We start from the raw sequence: 9,586 nt of genomic DNA, 5'->3' as shown, positions 1-9,586 counted from the left end.
CCAAAACTCGCATTTACTGAACTTGGCATATAGTTTCTCGTCCCTTAGAGTTGCTAAGACGGTTCTCAAGTGCTCTTTGTGCTCCTCTTCGTTCTTTGAGTAAACGAGCACGTCATCGATGAAAACCAGGACAAACCGATCCAGAAATGGATGGAACACGCGGTTCATAAGGTCCATGAACACTGCCGGGGCGTTCGTCAGTCCAAAAGGCATTACAACGAACTCATAATGACCATATCTTGTTCGGAACGCCGTCTTGGGTACATCTTCTCGCCGAACCCTCAACTGATGGTACCCAGACCTCAAATCCATCTTAGAGAAGACTCCTCTGCCCCTCGAAGTTGGTCAAACAAGTCGTCTATCCTTGGTAGTGGATACTTGTTCTTTAGCGTTAGTTTGTTTAGCTCCCGATAGTCGATGCACATCCTCATCGTTCCATCCTTCTTCTTTACAAACAACACTGGTGCTTCCCCATGGTGACACGCTAGGTCTAATGAATCCCAATTCCAGTAGCTCTTGCAGTTGCACCTTAAGCTCCTCCAACTCTTTTGGCGCCATTCTATAAGGTGCCTTGGATATTGGTGCCGATCCGGGCTCCAGATCGATCGTGAATTCTACCTGCCTGTCGGGTGGGGGTCCCGGCAATGCATCGGGGAAGACATCGGGATATTCACTCACTATCGCCACATCTTCTATCTTCCTGTCTTTCTTCTCCTCCCCATTCAAATAAACAAGGTACGCTGGACGTCCCTTCCTCATCATTGTAGTGGCTTGCAGCGCAGAGATAATGGACTTGCGTCGGCTCATTGGGACTCCGTGAAACTTCATCGGCTCTTTTTCCGGGGGTTTCAAACGAGATTTCCCTTTCTCTACAATGAAGGGTAACGTGGTTCTCCGCTAACCAATCCATACCCAAGATTATGTCTACGCTACCCATCGTCATTACTTGCAAATTATAAGCCACTAAACTGAGTTCACCTATTCCAAAGTTCACACATGCACAAGATCGGGATATATCTATAGTCCCGCCTACCGGTGAGGTCACACTCATAGTGGGTTCGGTCTTAACAGTATGTAATCCCAAAGTATCCACACAAGACGTTGATATAAAGGAATGCGACGCACCCATATCAAACAAGACAACTATAGGCATATTGAGAAGTGTGCCCATACCTGCCAAGTTTCCTTGCTCAAAGGTTTCTTTCCCGTTTGCCGGCTGTTTCCCCTTCAAGGCGTAGGCCCTTGCTTGCGATGGTAATCCTTGGCGGCGTTGTTGCGGTGGAGGTGCAGGTAGTGCCTGGGATTGTGGACGGAAACCTAGCTGGTTCTGTCTCGTTCCCGTTCCCATGTGCTTGTTTGGGCAATTTCGGATGTAGTGGCCACTCCCACCACAGTTGAAGCACCTAGGGTCTCGACACTCCCCGGTGTGATACTTGAAGCACCTTCCACATTGAGGGTTCCTCGGCGGAAAGTTTGCCCTCGGTTGGAAAGTATTCTGTCTCCCGCCATTGTAGGGTGGGTTCCTCATGTGTTGTGGCCTCTTACCACCATACTGAGCCTGGTCACCATCCCACCTCCTCTTCTCTTGGTGGCCTGACTGAGCTTGTAGGGGTGTCGCGTTTGTTGTTGCCACAACTCTTGGCTTAGGGAGTGCATCTTCCACGTCCAGTGCACAAGTCAAGATCTCCGAGTAGGAGAGTTTTCCTCGACAGGCCAACGCGGCCTTTATCTCATCTCTGAGCCCGGCCCGGAACTTCACCGCCCATTTCTCATCGGTGTCCATCAACTCGGGCGCATATCGTGCCATCTGCGCGAGGGCTCGGTCATACTCGGTCACAGTCATTCGGCCTTGGCTTAGCGTGTGGAACTCTACCACCTTGGCCCGTCTGTACGTCTTTGGGACATACTTGTTGTCAATCTCCACCTTAAACTCCTCCCATGTTAGCGCCTCCAGGCGGGCAGGATTCATAGTTCTTTGCCGAGTCTCCCACCAGTAATCGGCAGCACCTGACAGTTGAAAGGTAGCGCCAGCAATGCGCTCCCTATCTGTGCACTCCATGACCCTGAAGATACGCTCGAGGCCGCGTATCCACTCTTCCGCTTTGGATGGGTCCCCTTGTCCGTCAAATTTTGGGGGACTCTGCCTTGAGAACGTAACTATGAATCTTTCTTGTTGAGGCGGGGGTGGAGGTGGTGGTGGCGGTGGTGGTGGTGGAGGTGGTGCCCCCACGTTGGTTCCTTGTCGTGGTTGACGTCCCCGTCTTGGCGGCATTCTGATTCAATACCCATAAGTGTTACTTTAATTCTCATCCAAGATTACCACTTTCTCAAAAATTCTTATAAAACCTTCATGTAGTATAAGATGCAACACATAGGATATAAACCAAAATCAAATTCTCATTAAAAGAAAGAAGGCCAACATTGTTCCCAAGAGTAGATCGTACTGAAAGCAAAAACTGAAAAGACAACGAACTATTCTAATTCTAGACTACGACTCTATCATCCTCATCCATAGGCCCTTCCTCCGGGTCTTCGTCGTCGTCCTCCTCGGAGTTCCCTGGCAGAGCCTCCTCATAATCATCTTCATACCCTTGTTCACCCTCGTACATGCTCACATACTTGTCCTGATACACGACCCTCTCTTCCACCTCCTGTGGGGGCTGCTCCTCTCGAGAGTCCACCAGTGCACAATACACGGCTTTCCGAAAGCCAGCCATGTCACCCACCATGTCATCGGTAGCGGGCTCATGCCACGTGTACCTCCTCGCCGTTCTTTCGGCCCACTCTTTCCAGCTGTCGGGGAGCAATTCAATTAGCTTCTCAATACCGTCGTGCTCTGTCACTCCGAACTCCTGAGCTGCCCTCCAGAGGGTGTCGAAGTGTGCCACGAACTCGATCAACGGTATGTGATCCTTTCTTCCGGTACACTCTATAATCCCTGAGCACCCTTTGTGCCCTAAGTCTATCGCGATCACTCCGTCGCGGGGTTCGGAACATACGCGCCATCTATAGAAAAACAGAAACAACCGCCTCGCGTATAAAAACAGAGTACATAACCGAAGAAGAGAGAGAGAGATAGAGAGAGAGTGTGTGTATGCACGTATCGCTGTTCTAACCCAAACCCGCTGGTGTTCAAAGGCCAAAAGCTCTTATCTATCATAGGTCCAAGAAGCACCAGTGAAATTCTATCACGTCTAAGTTCAAACATTCAAAAGGCCAACACATACTCACATAAAAGCTCACATCAACATTCACGTCATCATATCATCACACATCAGCCACATGCTTTCATATAAGTTCATCATACATCAACAGTTCATAACACCATAACAGTTCATAACTCAAATAATTTCCAACTTTTCCACATCACTTTGTACCCTTCCACATGTCTCAACATTTACTTAAACTTTACATAAAAATCATTTTCAACACCAAAATCACAATTTCCTCCACTTCCATATACTTTCCAAAATTTCGAAATTTCATTACCTCATTTCAGGTTGAGTGCGATGAGTCGGATGTTGAGCCAATGACACTTTTGAAAACTTACTCCAGTCAGAAAAAGAATTTTTTTGGGTCCAGAGCAGAAAGAGAAAACCTAGGCTCTGATACCACTCTGTCACGCCCGCATTCCTAAGGATAGGAAGTACGGTGGACCGCGACTAGGGGAGGAGTAAAGAAGCGGGGAAGAAAGGGGAAAAAACAAGAATATTTGACCCAAAGACATTTAATAAAAGGAAATTCATTTTAAAACAAGGTACTGTAGCGACATTTCAAAAGTTTAAGTAACCAGAGTTTAAATGAAACATTGTTTCGGATTACAAGCAGCGGAAAAAGATCAAGAGACAGATAATGCCGGGTATGACGACACGACATTATCCAAAACAAGTGAAACGCATTTTGACTTTAACTGCTCAACATCCGTCCTCCCCATCGCCGCTCAACCTGCACATTAAGAAAACAACATGCAGGGCTGAGTACTTATGGCACTCAGTGGACACACGCCAAAATCATAGTTTGTCATGCCATAACAGTGTAACATTGGGGTTTTGAGTGTAATGAAAATAACCCAAGTACACCAAAATATATTTCATAAATTCGACTGCGCAGTCATTTTCCGATATTGCCACCCTTATTCCCTCAATCATACACTATCTGATCCAAACGGTGACAAGGGGCGTGGCCACACCCCAGGTCATCTAGACCGGCCAACTTGCTCTCAGATGGCACCCAGTCTCGTGTACACTAGCCTGAGGGTTCGCAGCCCAACAGACCCGAATTCGATTAAACATATGTGGTAAACCACTTCAGATAGGTTTCAAATCAAAACATTTGGCAAGACAAACAGTTCACCTCCATAAACAATTCCGGAACAGAGTCCGTATTAAAAACAACCCACGTAAAAGTAGGGTAGAAAAGCCCACCTCGATTGCTTAGCTTTTAAAATAATTCCCTTCTTCAACCACACTTTCCTCGTAAACGATCACCCTTTTGAAAGATAAATTGTATCATGATTAGAGTCAGAAGAGACGAGACTTTAAACGACAATGCATGATTCCTACGTGGACGACTTCAACATCTAGCACGTTACACGTACATACACTTAACAACATGTTACAAAACAAACACACAAAGTCACACGTTCGAAACACACCCCGCACGCAAACGACGTACCCAAAACGCGCACACGACACACACGAACACAGCACTCCAAGTCCTGGCATACCCTTACTGTGCAAACGGCTCACTTGGCTCGGAAAAGGTTCGGAAAAAACTCGGAAAAAGGATCGGCGTCTCGACATGGCTCGGTGTCTCGGCCGCTGGCTCGGCACCTCGGCCACCTGTTCGGCACCTCGGCCGCTGGCTCGGCACCTCGGCCGCCTGCTCGGCACCTCGGCCGCTGGCTCTCGGCCGCCTCGGCTCGGCCGCCTGCTCGGCACCTGGCCGCTGGCTCGGCACCTCGGCCGCCTGCTCGGCCCTCGGCCGCTGGCTCGGCATCTCGGCGCCTGCTCGGCACCTCGGCCGCCTGCTCGGCACCTCGGCCGCTGGCTCGGCACCTCGGCCGCTGGCTCGTCCGTGCACACTCACTTTCCTCCAACTTCCGATTCTCAAACCCTATACAACATTCACACCACACATTCTCCGTCCCAAAACACACCCAGACACCTGGGATCATCCTTCAAAAACCCCCCCACAACACTGCCCTAGGCCGGCCCCTAAAACTCTCGGCCAACCCACGCAAAACCTCGAACCAAACACTGATTTTCCCGAGCCATCTCTTGGTCAAACACACCCACATTCATCACAAAAACATAGCACTCAGAATCACGCCATTGCACATGAAAACATCTCCCAAAAACATACAACTCGCGAAACTGCGCAGTTTACTTGCAAAAATCATAATAAATTCATACGACATCCAAAGAGGCTGAAAATTACACACCACACAGAAGCCACATTAACCTTTATACAGTTCAAAATTCGTACCCAACGGAGATCGTTTGCTTAGATAAAAAGGGGTCGGAACCCACTGCCAGTTACTACCAAAAACATGCTCAACCATATCACATAGCCACAAACCCTATTCAGCATCTAAACCATCCAAAACGTCCTATATCATGCATGAGTTTTCGAATTAAACAAGGGTTAGGGTTTGGTTACCTTTCTTGGATAGTTCAAACGTAAATTCGAAGCTTTCCCTACACCGATTTACAACGTACGAGCGTAACACCTTGAAGAAGCCAAGATGATGATGAGAAGGGGATGAATGGGGAAAGGTAAACCGAGAGAGAGAGAGGCGAGAGCTTACCGTGAGAGCACACTTCGAGAGAGATGAGAGCTAGAGCGAGAGAGAGAGAGAGAGAGAGAGAGAGAGAGAGAGAGAACGAATGGAAAAGAGGGGAGGGAAATCGGTTATGAGGGAGGGAGTGGGGGCGGTTGAGAGAATCATGGGGTGATGGGGGAGGTTTTTTTTCGAAAAAGAAGAGAGAATTGGGGAGGGAGGGATTTAATTTGTTAATTAGGAGTTTTTATTCATAGCTTAATTACTTAATTCCATTTTAATTTGCCTAGGAAGAAAATACCACATCCACAACAATCAAATAAACACAAAATATTTTCCACACCATATTTTAAACACAAACATAAAAAATTCATCCTTAATTAAAAGAATAAAATTCCACAAATTTTCGGGTGGTATTACAGTGAATAGGTACAAAGGCATTAATGTGCACGTTTAAATCTCTAGCTCTAAACCACCGCAGATTCAGCTGGAAAACAATTTGACTTCTTTCAGTGGTATTTGAGGCAGAAGAGCTACGTTGGACGATTGAAGATGCACGAACAGTTTTTAAGGCGTAACAGAACTTGGTGGTACAAATAGTAATATTACTTTGTTCCCTTTTTTACTAAAATTTTATTTGTTTTGACAGGCATTGTATAATCTAAAGTTAAAGATAAAATATTTCCATTTTTCAGTGTGACACATATATGCTTTTGTATAAATATTGATAAGGCTCGTTTCATGTATGTTCTGTGATAAAAACTATACCAATTCTGTGATCTAACGTGCAAATGTGAGCTGAGTGTGTGTGAAAGTCAGCCGTAATGAACTGATCAACTGGGCGGACGACGAGTCAAGGAGAAGGAGTCAAATTCGCTGCGCAAACTGCTCAAATCAGATCACATGGCATGCAGCAGGAGCACACCCTACTAGAGAGATTGAACGTCACACAAAAAAGATCCCCAAGGCAAAGGGTAGGAAAGACTTTTCAAAGGACGGTTGCCCTAAGGATCAAGACCTCACGTCTTCCTATAAATGAAAATAGAGAAGGAGAAGGAGGCAGCTTCCAAGCTTGGCACTCAACAAACTTCAACTCACTCCTAGGGCTGAAACGGGAGCTCCCAACACTCAAACTCCTGAATTCCGTCGCATACACTGAACGTGAAATATCTCAAGAATATCCTCAAATCTCTCTTATTTAGTTAACATATCTTTCCATATATTCGTAGTATCTTTATTTCTTATTCCCTAAGTCATTATAGTCTTATAAATAGGAGATATTGTATTCTTCTATTCCAATCAAGAAATATGAAATTATCTTTTAGCTTTTATCGTCTTTTATCTTTTGCAATCCTAAATTTAATTTGGTGAGTCGCGGCAAAGCTCCGGCGGACTGCTCCTTTATCGTGTTAAGGGAACTTCACCCTTAACAACTGGCGCTTTCATTGTCGAACTCATTCTTTCATGGCGAATCGTGTGGAGAGCCGCACAGAGCCGATCGTGGGTGACTGCCGACGGCGGCAGTAGCGTACTGAGGTCTTTTACAACGTCATCGGGCGCTTTGATTACGCCGGCGTTGGCTTTTGAACATATACTAGCTTCGTTGACTTGCCTCGAGGCTCGGATGGACGCGTTGGAGCGACGTGCTGCAAGCTCAGCCGCCGCCTTGGCCTGACCCCGACCCCCCCTACACCGACTGGAATTGGGCAGAGGGAACTCCGACGCGAGAGACCCGTTGATGACAGCGGCGGGCTGTTACTCAGCAGCCGCTGCTAGGGTTTGGCGGCCGTCGAGCCGGGGACAGCGTTATGGGGGCGTTCGTCGGCGACGAAGTTTGTCGGTCGGCGTGGAAGCTCATCATCGCGTCTCAGTCTGACGACGAGGATCTGTACTCCTACGACAGCGAAGAGGCAAACATCACAGCCGATCAGTTCCGACGACGATCGGGAACCGGTTTCTACTGAAGATGACGACGACCAAAACAGACGTGGACGTGGATGATGATGCACGACGCCGGTGATTTCGTTTCGTGTCAGCGAGGATGTGTACTCGCGATTCAGGCGATGTCGATGTCTCCACCGATGACTCATCGGGTGAGATGACGATTAATTACGTGGTTTGTGATTACGCGGGAGGAGTACTGTGACGTTGATGGTGTGGACGCTTACGATTTTGATGATGAATTGGAGCCAAAGCGTGTGATCTTAATTAACATGTCTACGGCGGCGGGCGGCGGCGATGACAAGAAGAGGAAGCAAGATCATGTGATTGATCGCGACGACGATCCGAAGCAGAAAACAAAAAAGGTATATCTCCTAGAGATGGGAAGAAGCACAGCAATGTCCAAAAAGCTCTAGAAGAAATAGCAGAAGCTAAAAGAAATGTAGCCGCTGCAAGAGATAAATTAGCTGCTTTACTCCACAACTTTGATACGGAGGAATTTGATACGGATGAAGGGAGACGTTCAGCTATTCGTTGTGCGTTTGATCTTTTCTATGTCATAACAAGAGAATTAGAAGGGAACTCCCCGACTTGTTATTAATTATAAGCCTCTAATAATGTTTTACAATGGATTAGGCATGTCACGCCACCGCGATTCTAAGGATAGGAAGTACGGTGGACCGCGACTAGGGGAGGAGTAAAGAAGCGGGGAAGAAAGGGGAAAAACAAGAATATTTGACCCAAAGACATTTAATAAAAGGAAATTCATTTTAAAACAAGGTACTGTAGCGACATTTCAAAAGTTTAAGTAACCAGAGTTTAAATGAAAACATTGTTTCGGATTACAAGCAGCGGAAAAAGATCAAGAGACAGATAATGCCGGGTATGACGACACGACATTATCCAAAACAAAGTGAAACGCATTTTGACTTTAACTGCTCAACATCCGTCCTCCCCATCGCCGCTCAACCTGCACATTAAGAAAACAACATGCAGGGCTGAGTACTTATTGCACTCAGTGGACACACGCCAAAATCATAGTTTGTCATGCCATAACAGTGTAACATTGGGGTTTTGAGTGTAATGAAAATAACCCAAGTACACCAAAATATATTTCATAAATTCGACTGCGCAGTCATTTTCCGATATTGCCACCCTTATTCCCTCAATCATACACTATCTGATCCAAACGGTGACAAGGGGCGTGGCCACACCCCAGGTCATCTAGACCGGCCAACTTGCTCTCAGATGGCACCCAGTCTCGTGTACACTAGCCTGAGGGTTCGCAGCCCAACAGACCCGAATTCGATTAAACATATGTGGTAAACCACTTCAGATAGGTTTCAAATCAAAACATTTGGCAAGACAAACAGTTCACCTCCATAAACAATTCCGGAACAGAGTCCGTATTAAAAACAACCCACGTAAAAGTAGGGTAGAAAAGCCCACCTCGATTGCTTAGCTTTTAAAATAATTCCCTTCTTCAACCACACTTTCCTCGTAAACGATCACCCTTTTGAAAGATAAATTGTATCATGATTAGAGTCAGAAGAGACGAGACTTTAAACGACAATGCATGATTCTACGTGGACGACTTCAACATCTAGCACGTTACACGTACATACACTTAACAACATTTACAAAACAAACACACAAAGTCACACGTTAGCGAAACACACCCCGCACGCAAACGACGTACCACCAAACGCGCCACACGAACACGAACACAGTCACTCCAAGGTCCTGGCATTACCCCTTATGTGCACAAGGCTCACTTGGCTCGGAAAAGGTTCGCGAAAAACTCGGAAAAGGATCGGCGTCTCCGCACATGGCTCAGGTGTCTCGGCCGCTGTGGCTCGGCAC

General features: G+C 46.7%; 2 long non-coding RNA genes across 2 annotated transcripts; both read right to left on the bottom strand.

The window, feature by feature from the left end:
• Nucleotides 1-4,432: 4,432 nt before the first annotated feature.
• LOC121771578 lies at nucleotides 4,433-5,844 on the bottom strand. The gene is made up of 3 exons (XR_006044084.1): nucleotides 5,810-5,844; nucleotides 5,662-5,731; nucleotides 4,433-4,488 (listed from the first exon to the last, which is right to left on the bottom strand). It is a non-coding gene; the product is annotated as an uncharacterized LOC121771578 (long non-coding RNA).
• A 2,663-nt stretch (nucleotides 5,845-8,507) lies between these two features.
• LOC121771457 lies at nucleotides 8,508-9,227 on the bottom strand. The gene is made up of 2 exons (XR_006044044.1): nucleotides 9,173-9,227; nucleotides 8,508-8,693 (listed from the first exon to the last, which is right to left on the bottom strand). It is a non-coding gene; the product is annotated as an uncharacterized LOC121771457 (long non-coding RNA).
• Nucleotides 9,228-9,586: the final 359 nt, after the last annotated feature.

Source organism: Salvia splendens, chromosome 16 (genome assembly GCF_004379255.2).
Source record: "Salvia splendens isolate huo1 chromosome 16, SspV2, whole genome shotgun sequence".
NCBI classification, from domain to species: Eukaryota; Viridiplantae; Streptophyta; class Magnoliopsida; order Lamiales; family Lamiaceae; genus Salvia; species Salvia splendens.
Note: the sequence above shows the minus strand (reverse complement) of the source record. Positions and strands in the feature narration are given on the sequence as shown.